The 24,399-nt window shown below is 35.6% G+C and overlaps 1 long non-coding RNA gene and 1 pseudogene across 1 annotated transcript in view; both read left to right on the top strand.

Moving 5' to 3' along the window:
- Window positions 1–24,399, top strand: part of LOC132002545 (uncharacterized) — a 310,971-nt gene that overhangs the window by 30,071 nt on the left and 256,501 nt on the right. The window lies entirely within an intron of this gene.
- LOC132002930 (stress-induced-phosphoprotein 1-like) lies at window positions 330–1,740 on the top strand (annotated as a pseudogene).

Below are 24,399 nucleotides of genomic sequence, written 5' to 3'. Positions count from 1 at the left end.
CTCTTAATCTCACAAAACAAACTGAGGGTTGGTGGGGGGAGGGGGGTTGGGAGAAGGGGGTGGGATTATGGACATTGGGGAAGATATGTGCTTTGGTGAGTGCTGTGAAGTGTGTAAACCTGGTGACTCACAGACCTGTACCCCTGGGGATAAAAATATATGTTTATAAAAAATAAAAAATTAAAAAAAAAAAAAAGATATCAGGTGTCCGCAAAGTGATCTATGGCTGCATAGGAAATCCCAATCAAAATTCCAGCAGGCTGGCCAATAAGCATATGAAAAGATGTTCAACATCACTAATCATAAGAAAAATGAAAGTCAAAACCACAATGAGGGTTGGGAGCATGGAACAAATGCCTGACTAGGGCATGGGCTATTCATGGAGGACAGCAGCTCAAGTTCTTAAACAAAATTGAAGAAGCCAAGGAAACCTACGAAAAGGTTTGAAAAGATGAAGAAAATAATCTTCAGCTCAAAGAGGGTTTACAGAATATGGAGGCTAGGTTGGCAGAGTGGAACTTTATGAACCCTTTAAACATGCCCAGTCTGTACCAGAAGTTGGAGAGTCATCCCCGAACAAGGATGCTGCTCACTGATCCTACCTACTGGGAGCTGATCGAGCTGATAACTACAAAACAAGCCATCTGACCTGGACACAAAACTGAGATCCCCAGATCCTGACTACTCTCAGTGTCCTGCTGGGAGTTTATATGGGCAGTATGAATGAGAGGAGGAATCTGGAACACCTCCCCATCTCCTCTTTCCTAGAAGGACACCAAGCCAGGACCAGTGGAAGAAGAATAAGAAGCAGGCACTGAAAGGGAAAGAGTTCGGGAACGAGGCCTACAGGAAGAAAAACTTTGACACAGCCTTGAAGCCCTGTAACAGAGCCCAGGACTTGGAACCCACCAACACGACTTACATGACCAATCAAGCAGCCCTACATTTTAAGAAAGGCAACCATACAGTAAGAAGGCCATTGAAGTGGGGCAAGAAAACTGAGAAGACTATGACAGATTGCCAAAGCTTATGCTTAAATTAGCAACTCCTGCCTCAAAGAAGAAAAGTACAAGGATGTCATCCATTTCTATAGCAAGTCTTTGGCAGAGACTGAACCCCAGATGTACTCAAGAAATGCCAACAGGCAGAGAAAATTCTGAAGAAGCAAGAGTGGCTGGCCTGTATCAATCCCGACCTAGCCTTGAAGGAGAAGAACAAAGGTAATGAATGTTTTCAGAAAGGAGACTATCTCCAGGCTATTAAGCTTTATACAGAAGCCATCACACAGAATCCAAAGAGGCCAAATTGTATAGCAGTGAAGCTGTACAAACTCCTGGAGTTTCAGCTGGCACTCAAGGACTGTGAGGAATGTATCCAGCTGGAGCCAACCTTCATCAAGGGTTACACATGGAAAGCAGCTCCACTGGAAGCAAGGAAGGACTACACAAAAGCCACAGATATCTACCAGAAGGCATTAGATCTGGACTCCATCAGTAAGGAAGTGGCAGACAGTTACCAACATTGTATGATTGCCCAGTACAACTGCCAGACAGCCCCAAAGACATGCAGTGATGGGCCATAGCCAAACCTGAGGTGCAGCAAGTAATGAGTGACCCGGCCATGTGGCTCATCCTGGAACAGATGCAGAAGGACCCCCAGGTGCTCAGCAAACACTTGAATCCTATAATAGCACAGAAGATCCAAAAGTTGATGGAAGCAGGTCTCATCACAGTTCAGTAATGACATGCTCATCATCCCCTTCCCTTCTCTCTAGTGTGGAAAGAGGAGTTGGGACTGCCACAAGCAGTGTGGAATAGAGGGGTGAGCAGGGAAAAGTGAAAAACTTCTCTCTATGTATTTACATAGACCTATGTGGAAGATACAGAGACTCATATTCTCCATACTGGCACCGCCCAGCACAGGCGTGGTACCTTCCACTGCCCTAAGGTTCCCTGTTCCCTTCCCTGCCCTAAGTAGCTGTCTTAGCTGCTCTCTCATAGTTGGTTATTTTTTATATGGAGCAGTGGGCATGTATGGGGAGAGGAGGCTGTTCTTTCCCGACCTCAGGTCCCAACTCTCTTCACATTGTTAACTCCACATCCCCATGTGCCCTTCTCGAATAATGCAGCCCATTCAGGTGTGATTATTTACTTTTAAAAAAAATTTCACCTTAAACCCATAAGGATGGTCACTATCAAAAGAACAGAAAACAACAAATTTGGTGAGTATGTGAAGAAATTAGAACCCTTATGTGCTGTTGGTAAGAATGTAAAATGGTACAGCCATTATGGAAAAAACTTAGAGATTTCCTTGGAAATTAAAAATAGAATTACCATATGATTCAGGAGTCCCACTTCTGGGTGTATTTCCAAAAGAATTTAAAATAGGAGCTCAAGGCATATTTGCATACTCATATGCATTGCAGCATTATTCACAATAGCCAAGTGGTAGAAGCAATTCAAGTGTCCATCAGCAGATGAATGGATAAAGACAATGTGTTATTTACACACAGCAGACTATTAGACAACCTTAAGAAAGAAGGAAATCTTGTCACGTGCTATATTGTGGAGTAACATTGAGGATATTATGCTAAGTGAAATAAGTTGGTCGCATAAGGACAGCTACTGTATGCCATTGATAGGAAGTATCTTAAGTAGTCAAAATCATAAAAACAGAAAGAAGAAAGGTGATTGTCAAAGTTTGCAGGGAAAGGGGATTTAATGGTTGTAGAATTATAGTTTTGCAAAGTGAAAAAGTTTTAGATATCAGCTGTGCAAGAATGTTAGTATATTTAATACTACTGAAATGTAGACTTAAAAAATAGTTGAGATAGTAGATTTAATGCTGTGTTTTTGTGTTGTTAACACACATACACACACACACACACATGCACACACACACCTGGCAAGATTTCTTGTATAACTTGATAAGGCCATTACAAAAATTGATAGGGAAATGCAAAGAACTTAAAACAATGAAATCAACTTGAAAAAGAAGAACAAAGTTAGAGAGCTAGAAAGCCACCTGATTTCAAGGTAAACACTACCTCAAAACTTTACATAAATCTACAGTGATCAAGGCAAATTTTTATTACAAAGAAATGACTAGATCTAGGTAACAAAGAATCTTATAAAAGATACAGATATATATGGAAGACTGATTTTTGACAAAGGTACAATTCAGTGGAAGTATGGTAGTTTTGTTTTCAACAAATGATGCTGGAATAATGGAAAGTTCATTTGCAAAAAAAAAAAAAAAAAAAAAAGCTTTAAAACATCCCTCACACGCATTTGTAAAACAAGCAAATAAGAATTTGAAAAGATAGTTATTATGATTAATCATAGGAAAACTAAAATTAAAACCACAAAGAAATATCACTATCTAGTAGAATAGCTAAAATAAAAACAACTGACCATTAGCAAGTGTCTTGAGAGGAGGAGGAACTGGAACTCTCACTCATGACCAGTGAAAATATAAAATGATACAATTACTTTGGGAAACATTTTAGAGGTTTATTATAAAGTTAAATATACACATACCGTGTGAATGAAACACTCTTCTTCTAAGTATTTAAGAGAAAGAAAGCTTAGAGCCAGACTTCCAGTGAGTGTTCATAGTAATTTTGTTTGTGATAGCCCTAAATGGAGAACAGTCCCAGGGTCCATCAGCAGATGCTTGGAAGAACAAATTGTGGTGTATACATATAATGGAATACTACTCAGCTACAAATAGGAATGAATTATTGATAATGCAAATACATTGATGGAGCTCAAAGAAAAGGAGTCTGACAAAAACTGAAACACATACTCAGTGATTCTACAAATATAAAATTTTAGAAGATGCAAATAAAGCTCTAATGACAGAGATCTGTGGTTGCCTGGAACGAAGAGTACATGTGTGTTGGGCAGGAGGGAGAAAATAAATGTCACGAAGAAATATTTTGGGGTGATATCTATGTCTATTACCTGGATTGCAGTGATTGTTTCATAGGAGCAATACCTATGTCAAAAGGTACTGTTGACCTTAAACATAAAGCTATCTATTATTTTACCAGCAAAAATGGGTTTACTTGGAAATAGCAGAGAATTGCAATTTGGAACAGGCAAAGTATGGTAAAATCTTGGGAAAGTCCAGAGAATAAAGGAGAGGATTGCTCTTTCAGGGGAGAAAAAGAAAAAAAAAAAAGATGAGTTGAGAGAGCTGTTAACAAACAAAAAGTCCATTGAAGTAAACCAGGAATTAGAGCATGGTGTGGCTATTCATTGGCTTTGTTTTACTATTGCTCTCATTGGCTGGACTTTTGCCAGGTGAGGAGGAATCCTTTCTTCCTCCTACTGGGAGTAGTAACTTTCAAGAGCTGCCTCTTCCTTTTGGGCCAGTGATTCTTGACAATAGGTGACACTTAAGGTCTCCCTCTTCTGGCCTCCCCACTCCATTTTCATGATTTTTTTAAAAGATTTTTTAAAAATTCATTTGTTTGATAAATAGTGACAGAGACAGAGATAGCAAGACAGAGCATGAGCAGGGAGGAGAGGGAGAAGCAGGCTGAGCAGGGAGCCTGATGAGGGATGAAGGACTCTATCTCAGCACCCTGGGATCATAAACCAAGCCAAAAGCCAACGCTTAAGTGACTGAGCCACCCAGGCACCCCGATGTGTTTTTTTGTTTGTTTGTTTGTTGTTTTAAGATTTTATTTCTTTATTTGACAGACAGAGATCACAAGTAGATGGAGAGGCAGGTAGAGAGAGAGTGGGGGAAGCAGGCTCCCTGCTCAGCAGGGAGTCTGATGTGGGGCTCCATCCCAGGACCCAGAGATCATGACCTGCGCCAAAAGCAGAGGCTTAACCCACTGGGCCATCCAAGCACTCCAGATGTATTCTTTTATTATTTTTCACAGTATCAAATTATATACTGTAATTTTATGCATTTATTTTTTGTCAATTATACCTCAATAAATAAGCACAGAAATAAAATAATGCAACTCATCCTCTCCATAAAATAAAGTTAGTCACTTTATGGGAGTAAAATTACAGAAGTGTTAAGTCTGGATGACACTTTGGATTAGTTCTGTTGTTATTTGATTGTTTTGGGTGGTATTTTGTTTTTTCTTTTTCCTTTTCTCAAAGAGGAACAGTAAGTTGAACATCTTTATGTTTCATCTTTGCTTGCTATAACCAGATTTAAATAACATCCTTTCTTAGTAAATGACACCAGTAAATTATAAAGTTTTCTGCTGTGCATTATATATGTTTATTAGTTTTCAAAAGACTCAGTGAATATTGTGTGTATGTGTTCCTATGTGAACATGAAATATTATTTTTTAAAGCCAGGATAAAAGATATGAATAGAGGGAGGAAGGAAGAGGAAGAGAAAAATGAAGGTAGTATTTGCTAAATATTTGACCATTCCAAATAATTGAAGTTACTTTTAATTAAAAGCTAAATTACTTAAGACTATATTTTTTGTATTTAATAAAAGCCAAATTTTTTAAATTGTGGTCTGTAACAAAATTTATTATTTTAAAGATAAAATTGATGATTTTAATAGTAACATTTAGTAATAATGTGATGTATGCCACATTTTCTCTATTATTTCATCAGTGGATATTTGAGTTGCTTCCGATTCTTTCCTTTTGTAAGTAGTACTGCTATATATATTGGTATATAAATGTCTGTTAGAGTTCTTGCTGTCAGGTCTTTTGGGTCTATTTCCAAAAGGAGAATTGTTCATATAGTAAAACCTTCATATAGTAATTCTATGTTTCATTTTTTGAGGAACCACTATTCTGATTTTCACAGCAGCTGCACCATTTATATTCCTACCAGCAATCTTTATGTGTTCCAATTTCTACACATTCTTTCCAACACGTTTTTTTCTGATTTTTTTAATAGCTATCCCAATGGCTGTGAAGTGGTATCTCATTGTGATTTTGATTTGCATTTCTCTAATAATTGGTCATACTGGGCTTCTTTTCATGTGCTTGTTGAATATTTGTATGCTTCTTTAAAGAAATGTTCATTCAAGTTTTTTGGCCATTTTTAAAATGATTTCTTATTGTTGAGTTTGGGGGTTCTTTACACATCCTATCCAGTGATTTTATTAATCACTTATCAGTTATGTGATTTGCAAACATTTTATCATTCTGTGCTGATTTAACTCTTAGTGAGTGGATCACTCTTGGGCTTGCTGTAAGCCTACAAAGTGCTATTTATTTTCACTCCATTTTTGTCCCCTTCCCTGCAGCATTTCTGGCCTTTATGTTTTTCTTCTGCATAACTAAAATGTTTTGAATATCTAATATCTATTTAGTTCATACTCAAAGAAGAAGTGAGATCTTGCCACTCTTCGCTCACTCCTGATCAACAGCAATAACGTTGGACAGTATACTTACTACAGAAGGAGGGAAGTATGTCAGTCAAATTTCTCTATAAATTTTGCAAGGGCCCATAGTTGTCTATTAGAACAATTCCATTCATTTTCTTCAGTTGTACTATTTTTCATCATTCTAGTATTCTTTCCAAATGCATAAAATTCATGAGCACATTTACTTGTATGCTCTGTTTCATCAAAGCTCTTTTATAACATTCTTAGTATAAAATTTTCTATTTCCTTAAGCTATGCCTCCTCTAAAATTTTTCTCAGCACATATTTGTTGAGCCATTTCTATGAGCCCAAAATCTTAGAAGGTGTGGATAACTGAATAGAGAACAAAGTATAGTTTGTATCCTCAAGAAGCTGTTGGTCTTAAAGTAATTGGGGTACAATGAAACAGACATGGAATAAAACAAATAATAATCTTTAGATGCCACTGTTGAACACAGTATGATGTATGATAAGGAGGGTGAAATTTGATCGAGGAGGAATCTAAAGTGATAAACCTGACATCATCACGTGTAACATATATGCACTTAGCATGGAACTTCTCTCTCACCTATATTGTATTTATCTATAAACTTCATTTCTTATTCAGTGATCTTATTGAGTGATTTTATCTAATTTCTTAAGTATTGACTTAATTATATTTTATTAGAAGCTTCTACACCTAAACTAAAATTCAGTACCACTGTGATGAAACCAAGTTAGTATTTTTCTGTTCTTATTACATTATTTTGTAAGTTTCATACATTTTTAAAAGATTACTTTCAGGGAGTGATAAATGTTCAGGGGGGGAAGAAGAGGGGAAGCAATCTCTCCACTGAGCACAAAGCCCAAGAAGGGGCTGATCTGGTGGGGAGATTAGAACCTGAGTCAAACCCAGAGTAAGTCCCTTAACCTACTGAGCCACCCAGGTGCCACGATTTTCATATATTTTTAATCTAGTATTTTGTTTTTTTAGTCTAATATAATATTACTTTTAGGATGTTATGTAGAAATCTTCACGTGTTACAGAAATTGTATTTCTTCCTTTTTTAACAAAAGACAATAAAATGTTTCTATGTTTAAATTAATACCTTTTTCATTCATCAAATTGCTTCAGTAAGTTTAAATATTGTGACCTGGTTAAATATCCTTTTATCACTGAAAAACAGATATGTAATGTCAGATATATTATTGGTTATTTAAAACCCAAATAAATGCATAAAGGTTTTTTTTTTTTTTTGCCTATTATCTAGATGGTTTTTTTTTTTTAATTTATCATTGCCTATGATGTTAATTATTTAAAATCTTATGGATCATATAAGCTCAGTGAGAAATACTTACTAGTTAGAAATACAAGAATGGTATTGATCCATATTGGGATATCAGGCTTGAAGTCTTTTTATGTGAAAATCTCTTACAGTTATGCCTAAATTATTGTATTATGGGACTGTGTCTAAATTGACTAAAGATGTTACTCCTGTTGAATTGCATTAGCAATTGTTCTTTTAGAGTAAAGACATGGAATACGTCCAGGAACTTTAACAAATTCTTTTTATTCTCACCAGTAAGAGAGAAATGAATTGTCAAAAGGAAAATTAGAATATGACTCTTACTCCAGATGTTCCCTGGCCGAAGAAAAATGTTTGGGGGAGAAGTTTACTTTATGGCTTCATGACAGCTGCCTGTTTGTTTGTTTGTTTTATTTTTTTCTGGAATTGAATGAAGATCTCCTTGATGATTTTATTGGTGTTCCCAAAAGTTCTTCACACAGTATTGCCATTTCCTTGAATTATTCATTATTTCTGACTGCACATTTTCAACCTGTCTACTCAGTGTCTACACATTATGTATTCCATGTATTAATGGAATTGCCCTGTCATTGCATTTGTATTAAAGTTGTGTCAGACAATATTTCCTGGCTCGTCAGTTATTACAGCTCAAAATAATCTTTTGAAATTTGTGAACCTCTTGTTACCCCATAGTTATTTATTTTTAACAATTTATTTGGCTAAGAAATAAAATGTCCACAGGGGGGAAAAACCCACTATTATTAAAATAATACTTAGGTGGCAGTGTTATAGATCAGACCAAGGAAGACCAGACTAGGGAGTTTAAGCTCATGATCTGAGTCAAGAAGCAATGCCAAGGACAGGTTGCTTCCCCTTCTTCATGGATAGCAAGTTTGATGGATCTGAAATAATGAGATCATTGCCTGTTGTTCCAGAAATTCTTGGCTACTTCAGCTTTCAGATATCACTCTTCCCTCATTTCATTTGTCAACAGAAAATCTAGTCTTCTTTCAGGTTCATCTCATATTTGTCAGTAAATTCATGAAGAATGCATGTAACATGAATTGACTTAAAATTCACATTCTGCTTCAGCCACCAATTTTGTATTAGCCAGCCCCTGCGCACATTTGCAGATCGCTTTATGGCCTACCTCCCCTGACTTTCCATGGTGCTGACTTTTCACAGTATGTGTATAAAAATGGACACATCATGTACTTCCTCACAACACTTATAAAATTTGTCACATTTAATGAGACTTTACAAAAGGCTTGTAAATGAATTACAATAACACACACACACACACACACACACACACACACACTTAGACTCCTTTGATGAAGTTTCTCTCCCTACCAGTTCTGTTTCTCTGCAATATCTGGAAAACGGGTTTTTCTTGCTCTTTTGAATAATGGAGAACATTATCCCATTCTTATCTTTTTCCTCCACAGAGTCCCCCACATCAAACCTCACAGTCTCTGTGTCAGACCACCTGGGCTTCCATGACAAAATACCTATCAAAACTGGGTGGCCAGGGGCACCTGGGTGGCTCAGTGGGTTAAAGCCTCTGCCTTTGGTTCAGGTCATGATCCCAGGGTCCTGGGATCGAGCCCTGCATCAGGCTCTCTGCTCAGCAGGGAGCCTGCTTCCCCGCCACCTCTGCCTGCATCTCTGACTACTTGTGATCTCTGTCAAATAAATAAATATAAAATCTTAAAAAAAAAAAAAAAAAACTGGGTGGCCGACACAAAAGAAATTTCTTTTCTTACAGTTCTGGATGTTGGCAGTCCAAACTCCAAAAAATCAGTATGCATAGGTTCTGCTGAGTGCGGTCTTCCCAGCATACAGACTGCAGCCTTCTCTCTTGTCCTCACATGGGATGGGAGGTTGGGGGAGAGAAGAAGCTCTCTGGTATCTTTTTTGTGAGGTCACTAATCTCATAACGAAGTCCCTTATAACCTCATGTGAACCTAATTCTCCACCAAAGACCCCATCCAAATAGCATCACATGGTGGGTCAGGGCTTCGCCATAAATTTTTTTGGGGGGTGGGGACACAGTTTAGTCCATAACATCACCCAAGGATTTTTTCTTCTCAGGGTGGAAGTTGGAATATGTATTCTCAGACAAAAAAAAAAGCTCTATCTCTTATCCACTCCTTTAATTTGACCATCTCTGTCTCTGTCTTCTGCCATTACAACCAGGATCATCTATTAAAATATGTTTATCCTTCTCATTTATATTAGCAAATGTTTGCCCTATTTGCAAAGTCTGAGACATTCAGCATGGAACGCCACCACAGGTTGAATTTCACACAAGTGCATTCCCCTCTAAATTCTTATCCAGCCTGGGGTGATTCCCTTTCATTCTTTGTCATTGTCCAATGGCTACTTTAGCTTTACTCTGGATAACTTTTGATAAAGAATACATAAATTGCAAAGGTAAAAATCATTCTACAATGAAGAAAATGCTTTTTTATGCAGGATGACTTCACTCTTTATTGTCTTGAAACTCTGCTTTTCATATTGAAATCTTCCAAGATATCTTTGAATAACAGGGTGGCCCATTAGAGTGTATTTTTGTGTGTGTGGTTTTTGGCTTGTGACTTTTTTTGTTTTGTTTTGTTTTGTTTGTAAAAATGAAGTGGTAATGTGTTAAAATGTAAATATAGGTCTCCGGTAGAAAAACAGAAAGGCAGCTCAAAGCTTCAATTTAGTTCTTCTTTCTTTCTAGATTTTACACTTTCCAATGAAAATGTCCAATAGTAGAGACCTACTAAAGCCAGTGGACAGAATTTTTCTTTAATTGCATGCAAATTAATGTTATCTTTCTAGTAATAAAATGGTGTAAGACCATGGCCGTGTGTTCTCTAGTATTTGGTGTAAGTAGGTAGCAGGATGATGTCTTCCCTCACACACAATGATGATTTTCCCCACTGCCTATGTTCCCAACTCCAACTATTAACTATGTACCTCCTTCCCTCTCTCAGGTTCATTTAATCATGGGTGGAATAGGAATTTTTTAAAAGGCTTGTAGTCTCCTTCATGGATAGTATGCTAGTAAGATGGTGTTGTAGAAATAATTATTCTCAATTTACCTCGTTCACTGAGAGAGAGTGCATGCACACAAGTGAGCATTCCCTTAGAAATTAGGAAATTATACCTAAACAAAAACAAAATAGACATGATGGTTCACCAGTAAAAGGAATCTGCAATTCGTTTTCCAGGTAAAGCCCTGGGCAGGTGAAGAAATCGCAGGGATCATACAGTTGGATAATGAGATGATACAGAAAGGACAGCTGTCAATGTTCTTCTGAGCTGCAAAAGAACCTAAAATAAGCAGAAATGTCCCATATCTTCAAGAGGTAAACCTGCTATGCCTTAAGTAGCCTCATGGAGATAAATGAAGGCTGCCTCAGGAAGTACCTGTCTGAGTAAGTCAGTTATCAAGGAGCAGAAAGAATAAAGGAGGTTTCAGTCTAGAATAGAAGACAAAGAGCCATAGGTGACACCTCCTGCAGGTGTCCCACATAGTCTTAGGAAGCTACACTCCCCATCATGGAGATGCATGCAGGAGAGAAAGGGTTTAAAAAAAAAAAAAAAGACATAATAAATTTCAGGCACCTTAGTAGAAATTTTAAACTTTAAGTGGAAATCAATGGAGATGTATTTATTCAATAATCACCTGAAAGCGTACTGTGGGATAAAATGTTTAACAAAATAATCACAATCCCTCTTCAAATTTTTATAGTCTAGTAAGTTAAATAGACTTTAAAAACATGATAAATTATCTTTGCTATATTCAGTAAGTGACAGAGGAAAGTACTATAAAAGATGAGGATTATGGAAACAAATAGTAGATGGAAATGACCTGGTCAAGAGGGATTGGGGATAACGTTTCAGGGAAAGTTGTATCTGAGCTGAGAAAAAAGAGATAATTGGAAATTGGTGAGTTAAGGTGCTGCTAACTGGAATGTTTGCATATTTGAATGAAGGTAGGCATGGATAGAGTTATGGGAACTGCAAGGACTTGGGAGATGAGCTGGAGCTAGAGCCCAGAGAATGGTAGAAGAGGTGGATGGGTGATCAGAGGTCAGATCATCAGAGATGACATGAAAGGTCATTTGCTAGAAGTTAAGAATTATGAAAATAGCAATGGAAGGGGTTTACACATGAGTGGTATGATCAGATTTCTATTTCGGAAAGTTCATTCTAGCTGTCCCTACATCCTATAAGTGGTGGAGAGTGCAAGGCAGTGAAGCAGCTACTATTCAAAGACAGGATTAGAAGGCTACTGCAGTCATTTAGGTAGGGAATAACATAATTTTAGAGGAGAGTAACAGTGAATGAAAGGAAATAATAACAGCTTTTCATCTATCAGGAAGTAAAAGTGATAGGATTTCATAAATAATTGATTGGATATTGGGAGTTCAGGGAGTGGCTCATGGGTTCCTGGGTGGCTCATAGTTTCCTCCATATAGAATTGTATATATGATGGAAGAGGGCATGTATTAGGTACAAAGTTTATAGATTTGGACATAAGACTGAAGAGATCTGGTCCAGTAGCTCCTTATACAAACTTCAACTTTTATTCTGAAGGAAAGAGAAGATACTTCAGGTATTGAGTAGAGGAGAGATGTGATCTGATTTAGGTCTTAATGTGATCATGTTGATTCTTTGTTGAAAGGTACAAAGGAAAAATTTTGCCAACTTAAGGCAGATGTCTTAGTCCATTCAGGCTACAATAACAAACTACAATTTTGGTAGTAGGAGGTTGGTAAGTCCAAGATGAAGACTCCAGCAGATTCTCTGTCTAGTGAGGGCTTACTTCCCGCTTCATAGATAACTATCTTCCTGCTGTGTCCTTACTTGGCAGAAGAGGGGAGAAAGCTCTCTAGGGTCTTTTTTAGAAGCACTAATCCCATACACAAGGGCTCAGTCTTGGTGATCTAATTATCTCACAAAGACCACACCTCCAAATACTTGGATTAGGTTTCAGCATATGAATTGGGGTCCTGGTGGGCAGGGACTCTTTCAGTTGATAACAACAGGCAAGGAAGACTATTTAAGACTGTAGTGGAAAGAGGCTAGAACTCATTCTGAACTTCTGGAGAACAGAGGACTAGATAATTTTCAAGACCTGTGCTGTGCTGGGTGGAGAATGAATGGGGGAAATCACAGTCCACTTGTGGTTGCTAATTCTGTTTACCAAAGGAAAAGTAATACTACCTTATCTTCATGACAATACATAGTTTTACAACTTGAACCAAGGTATTCACTAAATTTAGAAAGTTAGTTTTCTACCCTTAACACAGAAACTGGGACATGGGGATACTATCTCTCTTGAAGTTCACATTTTAAAAGGATGGCTCCCAGGTCCTTAAAAAAGACTTTCTTGGGTTGTGAAACTAGCAACAAGCTTTTTTTGGCTCTTACTTTACTTACTTTTTATTATTTTAATTCCAGTATAGTTAACACCCAGTATTGTATTAGTTTCAGGGGTACAGGATTCATGATTCAACAATACCATGCATTACCTGGTGCTCATCACGATAAATGCACTCCTTAATCCTCATGACCTATTTCACCCATCCCCTCACTCACCTCTTCTCTGGTAACCAACTATCAGTTTGTTCTCTATAGTTAAGAGTCTGTTTCTTGGTTTATGTCTGTCTTTCTTTTCCTTTTACTCATTTGTTTTGTTTCTTAAATTCCATGTATGAGTGATATCACATGGTATTTTCTTTCTCTGTCTGACTTATTTCACTTAGCAATCTCTACCTCCATCCCCATGTTGCAATGGCCCTCTTGCATTACGGTGGGATTGCAAACTGATGCAGCCACTATGGAAAACAGTATGGAAGTTTCTTAAAAAGTTAAAAATAGAACTACTCTATGATCCAGTAATAGCATTACTGGGTGTTTACCCTCAAAATACAAAAACACTAATTTAAAGGGATACATGCACCTCTATATTTATAGCAGCATTATTTATAATAGCCAAATTATGGAAGCAGCCCAAGGGTCCACTGATAAATGAAAGGGTAAAGAAGATGTGGGAATAGACTTTTAATAGATTAATATCTCAAAGTGGCAAAGAAAATTTACAGTTAAAAGTTTTCTAAAGTAAAGGCTATGAAAAAGGTGAAGTCAGACTCCTTGATTCAACATGAAGCTTGTCTTAAGTTTAGTCAAGCTGGGGGACTGTTTAGGCATACTTAGTCAAATGCAAGGGTGGAAGCAGGGACATTGTTAGTTTTAAAGATGGGATTTCTCTCCACAGTATTTATCTTGCTTATTCTGATTATTAGCTCGTTATAATTAATAGTGTAATTCAGAGGATTTATCTCCTGGCATAAGAGATTAGGTGTGCATATCTTTCTTCAGTTGAAACATTTTCCAATTCCACCTTCTTGAAATATATATGACTAGGTACTGTTTCATATTGGATTTCATGTGTGACACCTACTTCAGATCCTCATATATATGAAAAACTTATATTCATAATTATCGAACATACATACTTTCATATTTATAATCAGAATATATCACATAAATGACAGCACTCATCTCATAATAGGTCAATACAAGGCACATTGGATATTCCAGTAAATGACAGAGGAATGAAGAAAAAGCCAAAATTATATTAATCAATATCAATTTCAACTATATAATTTTAGAGATGACCAGCCCTGTGTAACATATATTTTCTTTACCCAAAAGGGAAAATGAATTATGTCATTGGTATCAGGAAGTACAAATCACATATTTTAAAAAATTTTTATGTATTGCCAGTATTATTAAGACCAAGAGTTCTAACACAAAACTATATTTTCATTTCAAATGCCCAGTAGCCTCATTTGATTATTGACTACTGCATTGGATGGTGCAGATACAGAACACTTCCATCATCAGAACAAATTATATTAAAACTGATTAGAAAGTCATATAAACAGATGCAAGATGAACTTAGAAGAATGAGCAGAAAATAAAATTTAAGTCTAATTGGATTAATATTATGACAGTAATAATTGTCTAAATGTTAAAACAATTAAATCACAAAGAAGAGATGTGCTAATTGGATTATATAAACTACAAAACCTGCTCAAAGTGAAAAGTAACTGAAAAAGTAAAACTAGACTTCGTAAAACTGATATAATTGTGCTAAAAAGTTTGTATATAAATACAAAAATATATAAGAAAATTATAAATGATCTAGTGTTTGCAATATAAATGTTACAGGAGAATACAAAGAATAAATAATTTCCTGTAAAATGAACAAAGCCAATACTTACAGGAAAATAGAAAATTATAACACATAAATAAGGGAGGTGTTCAGCAATATTCTTCATCTCACAAGGGAAAAATAATGAAGCATTCTATTTTAAAGGCATAAATTCTACTTCTAGCAACTTACTGCTAACGATGTCATTTCAAAGGTTGGAAATTAGTATAGGTTTAGAGATGTTTATCATAGAATTTTTTACTATGAATAATTGGAATTATCCTATCCTTGCAATAACTGGAACTTGAAAGAAAATAGTTTTGTTCATAATTTGTAAAGGATACAAAGCAACATAGTAAATGAAAGGAAACCAATGCAAAGGACTGTACTGTGTTTACAACTGTGCAAAACTATGGAACTATAGAAACAACAACAGTAGAAGGACAGTAGAAAAAAGGGGAATTTCATAGGTTAATTGGACTTTATAAAACAGATAATGATCGTGACTATTTCTCTAACAGTATTTATCAAATATTTAGGTTACTACATGGTGAGCATAGTGCTAATCACTTTATATTCATTAAATTAATTAATCCTTCTCACAACCCAGGGAAAGTGCTGTTATCATTCTTCATTTTATAAATGATAAAACTGTATCTTAGAAAGGTGCTGCACCTTGTCCAAGGTCACTCAATGGTAAATAGCAGAATTTAGGGCCTAACCCAGGTCTCTGTTGCTAAAATATTGACCATGCTATTTAGAGTTAGATACAATGAAAAATTCTCTGTTTGCAAAAACTTTCTCCCTAGCATATATACAGGTTTTTATACACATTAAAGTACATTAGTAAAATGTTCTTCATTCCCTATGTAATACACTTATTGTAACACACTATTCTGTTTTGTAATCTCTAAAAATCTTGGTAAATGCAATTAATTTGCCACCTGTGTTTTCTAATAACTGGCTGCCTTCAATGCCATCAGAGAGGCCTTTCCAAAAGGGTATGTGGAAGCGCAAGGAAAGTTGTGAATGAGGGGTGTTCTGCGAGTGGGGCCAGCATCTGCTTTATCTCTCATGCCTCATGCCTAACTAACTGCCTAACAAAACAATTCTTAATGAGGTCATATATGAGATATGAGATGTGGATATGAGAGTAAAATAATAACTACATTCCTTTTTTATTGCTGAGATAACAAATCACCAGCAATTCAGCAGCTCAGAATAATTTAAAATTATTATATCACAGTGTCTTTTGGGCAGAAGTTCAGGTGGGGCCAGCGAACATCACATAGCTGAAATCAAAGAGATAGCAAGGTTGTGTTTCTTGCCGGAGCCAGTGGGGTGAATCATTCAGATTGCTGGCAGAATTCATTTCCTTGCCACTATGGAACTAAGGTCTCCATTTTCATTTCTGACTACAGGCTAAGGGTCACTTTCAGCTTCTAGAGGCCACCTGTGTTTTCTAATAACTGGCTGCCTTCAATGCCATCAATTGTGACCTGAATTCTTCTCAAGCTTCAAATCTATTCCATCTCTCCATCACCATGTCCTTCGTTTCCTTCTTCCGCAGGAATTTCTCTAACTCTACTAAATTTTTTATCTTTAAAGGCTCCTGTGATTACATTGAGCCTAGGATTACCCTGAATAATCTTCCTATTTTAGAATCAGCTAATTAGCAAACTTGATTCCATCTGTACAGTACCTACACAGCACTCTGGCTACTTTGTATGTTAAAAATGAAAGTCATATTTTTGGTCACAATTAAGTTGTAACAATCTTTGAACTATAATATCAGAAGTTTAATAATGAATATCTAAAAATAACCCTAGAAACATTTAAATTAAGTAGTTACTCAATTTTTATAATTGAAAAGTTTGATCAGTTTCCTTTGGAGTTGTAATTGTGTTTGTATCTTCAGTTACAAGACTGTTTTTTTCCATGGATCTTTTAAATCTACAATAGATGCATCTCAAATTAAATATTTTGTTAGAAGGACCTTGACTATTTTAATTCAAAGGAAATCACACAACGACATGAGAATTTCATTTAACAATGCCATTCCCTTTCTCTCGTCATAGATAACTAATTGACTTTACATATATTAAATGTAATCAGAATAGAAACTTAAATCTTTGTCAGTGTCTAAGTACACTTTTAACTGCCAGGGTTGATTTAGATGTGTTGGTATACCTCACCCTTGGAGAGTACACGTTATCATTTTCACAGGAATATATAAGAGTGCTAAGAAACACACCTGGTGGGACTAAGAGTATTTTTGATTAAAATATCCACCTGTCTGGTTTACTAACCAAGCATGAATTGAAATGCTGGTCCTTGTTATTCCTAGTCGACTAAAGTATATACTGTATCCTATATGGAGAGATAAATCTATAATGTTAATTTTCTTTTTTTTGGTTCCATTAAAGCTCCCTTCTAGCTCCCACACACATGTTAGAAAAGACCAACCAAGAATCATGGTCTTTAATCACCATATTTTAACTCTAGCTTGGTTCTTTTTTTTTTTCTTTTCTTTTCTTTTTTTTTTTTTTTAAAGAATGATTAGAAGGCAAAATGTAATTCCCTTCCTCCAAGGCTATTATTAGTTGTGCTAGTATACTCTAATATGGTATCATTTAAAAAATTACATTCTTGCATGTTCCATCAGTAATGAATCCTAACAAAACTGAGGTAAATTCATCAGCCTTATTAATCCACTAAAATCCTCTAACATAGGCAGGGACACAGTTTTGAACACTTACATTTTGATGGAAATATATTCTCAAGTCATAGATCTAATTTAAAGTTTAAAATGAATGCCTCCTTTTAAATCAAGACAACTGGGAAGTATGTGACTCTTTGACATAATCACTTTGTAAGCAGGAAACCTTGCCCTTGTCTCAAATTACTTTTTCAGCTTCATTTCTTGCTTGTATCATCTATTCAACAAATACACCATGGGTACAAAGCTCTGTGGTAGGCAAAAGAGATAAAAAGAAGAAACACATGGCCACTGTTTGCAGAAACTCCACACTGGTGGAGAAGCTGGAAGAATGACTGTGGGGCTCTAAGAGAGACATACACATCCAGCCTCCTGGCAACAGGAAAAAAGAGACAGAGATGTCCTAGTCCCACCATTCAGCTTGTCTCTCCTGTAACAACTATACACAATCCTGCCTTTGTGCCCTTCATCACACAGAATCCTAATTCTCTAATGAGTTTTTATGTCATTGTGTAATTCCCAGAAATCAATTTTGAAAGCAGTTTGAAAGACTAAATTGTCACTGATTCCACCGCCAACCCCAGTACATGCACAAGCGTATCTCCCCAAGTTGGATTAAAGGTCCGTGTCCTCTGCATCTGTAGTGAATGATTTACAACTCCAAGAAATTTAGTCCACAAGTAAAAATAAGAATATAGTACTTCCATCATTAGGTCTTTGTGATAATTAAATATGGCTGTAGGTGAAAGAAAACATCAGATGAATTACAGATCTTCCTCAACTTACAATGGGGTTATGTCTTAACAAACCCATCATAACTTGAAACTATAGGTAAGTAAAAAAATGCATCAAATACACCTAACACACCAAAACATCACAGCTTAGACTAGCCTACCTTAAATATGTTCAGAACATTTAGGTCAACTTACAGTTGGACAAAATCATTTAGCACAAAGACTCTTTTATAATAAAGTGTTGAATATCTCATGTAATTTATTGAATACAATACTGTGAAAGTGAAAAACAAGAGTGATTGGATGGGTACAGAATGGTTGTCAGTCTGTGTTGTTGACCTTAATGACCATGTGGCTGACTGGGAGCTGAGGCTCACTGCTGCCACCCAGCATCATCAAAGAGCATCAAAACACGTATCCCTAGAGAGCAAAATTCAAAATTCAAAGCATAGTTTCTACGGGGCGCATACCATTTTAACACCATTATAAAGTCAAAAAATCATAAGGCAAACGATTGTCAGGGACTATCTGTATTTACATTTATTATACCTAGCCTTTTTCTTTATATATTTTCGCATACTTTTTTACACCTGATTGAAGTCATGAAAGGACTGCAGTTTTGCCAAGCCGTTGTTCATTCATCACCTTAATATCTGTAGGACTTTGTTTTTACATTTCCCTCCTACCTTTCTTCATTACTTGATCTCTTCAGATTCCCACATATTGAGTACACACACTTCTATTTTCTTATCTTAAAAAGCTAACAACCGCTTTCATCTATTTTAACTAAAATAATTTTCTGTACCTGTCCCACAGTATCTTCTGGAAAATCAATATAAATTAGTTGACTTAATTATCACTTATTCTGCTGATGGTCCCCTGAATATGTTTTCTTGCCCCCAAATCCCCATATCTAATTTTGCATATGTTACCGATGACCTTCATCAGCACAGCTGATTGCATACCTTTATTATCTTGTAAAACAATAACATTTGACCCAGCTGAATACTTCTTGATTTTGACACCCTGGTTTTCATAAAACTGTAGTCTTCATTCTCCTCAATTATAATTAACCCAACAAATAGCTTGAGTTCTTACTATGCCAGTTACACTTTTTTATGCTACTTCTACAAAGTGTTCTCTGTCCTTATATGTGACATGCACCTTGGGTCATTTCTATGCCATTTTTTCATGCCTTTGTTACTTTCTTTTTTGACAAACCAACTTGCTTTCATGTGCAGAAACATATATATCAAAAATTATTTCAAATGTAATTAGTATATGAATTAATAAAATGAGTGGGAGGGCTTTCTTTTATTATTTTAAAAAATTTATTTTAGTTTTTTCAGTCTTCCAAGATTCATTGTTTATGCACCACATCCAGTGCTCCATGCAGTAAGTGCTCTCCTTAATACCCACCACCAGGCCCACCCATCCCCCTACCACTCTCCCCTCCAAAGCCCTCAGTTTGTTTCTCAGAGTCCACAGTCTGGGAGGACTGTGTAATGCTAACTAGTAAACATAAGAGGAATAATATAACTAGAAAAATGGTTGGATGTTAGGACCACTAGATAAAAGCTTGAAGAGGACCAAGTATTTATATCACCTCAAGATATCTCACCACATATAAATTATAAAGGATAAAATGTTAACTTCACAATGGAGAAAACTGGGAGACATCATCTTAAACAAGTAATGAAAATTAACATCACCAGTGGAACACAGTGGCATCAAGTATTTCTTAATGCAATTCTGTAATAATGCGTGGCTCATTATGTGGCATTCCTGATGAAAATGCAAATTCCAAATCAGGTGAAGAAATTGTTAAAACCAAATGAGAGAATTCTACAAAACAACCATCTTGTATTTTTATTTTATTTTATTTTATTTTTTTGCAAAACAATGCCTAACAGTTCTAGAGTAAGTGAAATTAAGAACACCTAGGACAATGTAATACAATTCATCTTTCTGGATCAAGAAAATATTAAAATTGCTGTAAAAGTCCATTATTGGAAAAATAGCAGAGCATCAGTTTTAAGTGTTCTGGATTCTTCTTTGTACTGCAGTTACATAAAGTAATTTTCTTTTGAAGACATTTGAAGAGATAGTTAATTATATCTATAATTAGCTCTCAGACATTTTAAATAATGTAAATGCATGTGAATTCATAGAAACAAAGGAGCAAATATTATAAAATGTTAACACGTGGTATATCTAGGTGAAGGTTATAAAGATATTTGTTGTACAATTCTTTGAATTTCTTTAGGTTTGATTTAAAAAAAAATTCAAGTTCAGGGAAAAAAAAATGGCACATATGAGGAGGGAAAGAGTAGCAAAAACAGTGGAGGATGATTCTACCATGATGGAGCTTATATACTGAAATAAAAATTAAATATATAAGAGCATAATTACAGATTGTGGTAAGTTCTATGAAGGAAATAAATTATGCATTGTGGGAAAAACCTTCTTTGGAAAGCTTTGATCAGGAATTCTGTCTCAAAGATTGCATGTGAATTGAAATGGAATGAGTATAACCCTGACATGTGAATGCTTGTGGAAGGGCATCCTAAAAAAAAGAAATCATATATGTTTTTACCTATTCATCTCCTTCCCTTCTCCTCATTTTACTGCCACATAACTTTACCATTTCCAGACTGATATAACTGGAATCATACAGTGTGCAGCTTTTTCTGACTGGCTTCATGCACCAAGTTTTTTCATCGCTTGGAACCTTATGTCTCTATAGTGCTCAATAATAGTCCATTATATGGATATATCACAGATTGTTCATCCACTTAACCTATTGAAGGGAATTCTTGGTTGGAAGCAAAAGATTTTGACAATTTTTAACAATTACAAATAGAACTGCCATAAACTTTCACATGTAGATGGAACTACTACTTCATTATTGGTATACGGAATTGGAACAGATTTCTGTACATTGTATCCTGTGACTTTATTTAATTCATATATGTCAGTTCTGGTAATTTTTTGGTGGAGTCTTTAGGGTTTTACATACATAGTGTTGTATCATCAGCAAATTCTGCAAATAGTGAGAGTTTTACTTTTTCCTACCAATTTGGATGCCTTTTATTTCTTTTTGTTGTCGGATTGCTATGGTTAAGACTTCTAGTAGTGAGTTAAATAAAAGTGAAAAGAGTGGACATCCTTATTCTGTTCCTTATCTTTTTCACCATTGGGTATGATTTTGCCTGTGGATTTATGGCCTTCATTATGTTGAGGTATATTCCCTCTAAACCTAATTTATTGAGTGTTTTTTATCATGAATGGCTGTTGTGCTTTGTCAAATGCTTTTCCAGAATCTGTTGAAGTTTTTATCTTTGTCTTGTTGATGTGGTCTATCATGTTGATTGATTTGTAGATATTGAAGAACTCTTGTACCCAGGAATAAATCCCTTTTGATTATTGCAAATGATTTTTTTAAACATAGTGTTGGATTTGGCTTGCTAACATTTTGTTGAGGATTTTTGCCTCTGTGTTCATCAGGGATGTTGGCCTGCAGGTTTTTTTTGTTTGTTTGCTTGTTTGTTTTTGTGGTCTCTTTGTCTGGTTTTGATATCATGGTAATTCTGGCCTCCATAGAATGAATTTGGGAACTTTTCTTCCTCTTCTGTTTTTTGGAATAGTTTGAGAAGAATGGGTATTAATTCTTCTTTAAATTTTTGGGAGAATTTGCCTATGAAGAAATCTAGGCCTGATTTTTGTTTGCTGGGAATTTTCTGATTGCTGATTCTCTTTCTTGGCTGTTTATCAGTCTGTTCAAAATTTCTACTTTTTCCTTATTCAGTTTTGGGAGTTACATATTTCTAGGAATTTACCCATTTCTTCAAGAGTGTCCAATTTGTTAGTATGTGATTTTTCATAATATTCTCTTATAATGCCTTATATTTCAGTGGTGTCAGTTGTTATTTCTCCATTTTCATTTCTGATTTTGTTTGAGTTCCTCTGTCTGTTATTATTTATTTTTTGATGAGTGTGGCTAAAGATTTATCAATTTTTTTTATCTTTTCAAAGAACAAGTGCCTGATTTCATTGATTTTCCCTTTTTTTTTTTTTAAGTTTCTATCTCATTTTTTCTTTTAAAGATTTTATTTATTTGAGAGAGAGAGAGAGAGAGAGAAAGCAGTGGGGAGGAGTAGAGGGAAAGGGAGAAGCAAACTCCCTGCTCAGTGGGGAGCCAGACATGGGCTCCTTCCTGGAACTCTGGGATCATTACCTGAGCCGAAGGGAGACAGTTAACCAACTGAGCCACCCAGGCTTCCTGTCTGTTTCACTTTCTTCTTATTATTATTTCCTTCCTTTTACTTGTTTGGGGTTTTGTTGTTATTTTTCTAGCTTCTTTATGTGGAAGGCTAGGTTATTTATCATGAATTATTATTATTTTTTTTCCTTCTTGAGATAGGCTTCAAATGCAGCTTTTGTTGCACCCTGAAGATTTTGGACTGTTGTGGTTTTGTTTTCATTTTTCTCTATGCATTTTTTTTTAATTTCCTCTATGATACCTTTGTTGGCCCATTTATTATTTAATAATATGTTATTCAGCCCTCATGTATTTGTATATTTTCTAGTTATTTTCTTGTGGTTGATTTCTAGTTTCATAGCATTATGGTCAGAAAAGATGTATGGCATGACTTTGATCTTTTTTAATTTGTTGAGACTTGCTTTGTGGCTTATTATGTGAACTGTTCTGGAGAAAGCTCCATTTGCACATGAGAACTGTGTATATTCCAGTGTTTTAAAATTGAATGATCTGATTGAATGTTCTGAATATATCTGTTAATTCCATCTCATCCAATGTGTGATTGCAAACCACTGTTTCCTTGTTGGCTTTCTGTTGGGATGATCATCTATCCATTGATGTCTGGGCGTTGTTAAAGTCCCCTAGTATTATTGTATTACTATCAATTATTGCCTTTATGTTTTCTAATAGTTACTTTATGTATTTGGGAGCTCCCATATTGGGTACATTAATATTTACAATTGTTATGTCTTCCTGTTGGATTATTCCACTTATTATTGTGTATTGTCCATCTCTGTCTCTTGTTACAGTCTTTGTTTTAAAGTCTATTTTTTTCTGATATATAAGTATTGCTACCCCAGCTTTCTTTTCACTTTTATTTGCATGATACATGCGTTCTATCCCTTCTATGTTCATGTGGCTTTAGGTCTAAAATGAATCTCTTCTAGGTAGCATATAGAAGAGTCTTGCTTTTTTATTCATTCCATTACCCTGTGTCACTTGATTAGAACATTTAGTCCGTTTATCTAAAAGGAATTATTGATAGGTAGGTATTTATTGCAATTTGTTACTTGTCTTATGGTTGCCTCCGTAGGTCCTCTCTTTTCCTTTCTTCTCTTTCTCTCCTCTTTCACAGTTTGCTGGCTTTCTTTAGTGATATACTTGGATTCTTTTCTCTTTATTTTTTGGATGTCTATTACTGGTTTTTGATTTGTGGTTACTGTCAGGTGTATAACATCTTCTGAAGAGAGCAGTCTTTATTGAGTTGATGATCACTTGAGTTTGAACTGATTCCAAAATCACTAAATTTTTACCCTCCACCCAGATTTTAGGTGTGTGGTGTCATACTTTACATCCTTTATTTTTGTGAATCCTTGACTGATTTTTATAGATATACTAAATCTTACTGCTTTTGTGCTTCCTGTTTTTCTTACCCCTACTTTTGATCTTTCCTTTCCACTCAAAAAATCCCTTTAACATTTATTGTAAGGCTGGTTTACTTGTGATGAATTCCTTTCACTGTTATTTGGGTCTTTTCTTTTCTTCTATTCTGATTGGTAGCCTTGTTGGATAGAGTATTCTTGGTTGTACTTTTTTTTTTCATTTGGCATTTTGACTATATCACGCCACTCTCTTCTGGCCTACAAGTTTTTTGCTGAAAAATCAGCTGATAACCCAATAAGATTTCTCTTATATGCAATTGCTTTATTTTCTTTTGCTGCTTTTAAAATTCTCTCTTTATGATTACTTTTTGCCATTTTAATTACTATGTGTCTTGGCGTAGACCTCTTTCAGTTGATTTCATTAGGGGCTTTCTG

This window comes from Mustela nigripes, chromosome 15, assembly GCF_022355385.1.
Source record: "Mustela nigripes isolate SB6536 chromosome 15, MUSNIG.SB6536, whole genome shotgun sequence".
NCBI classification, from domain to species: Eukaryota; Metazoa; Chordata; class Mammalia; order Carnivora; family Mustelidae; genus Mustela; species Mustela nigripes.
Note: the sequence above shows the minus strand (reverse complement) of the source record. Positions and strands in the feature narration are given on the sequence as shown.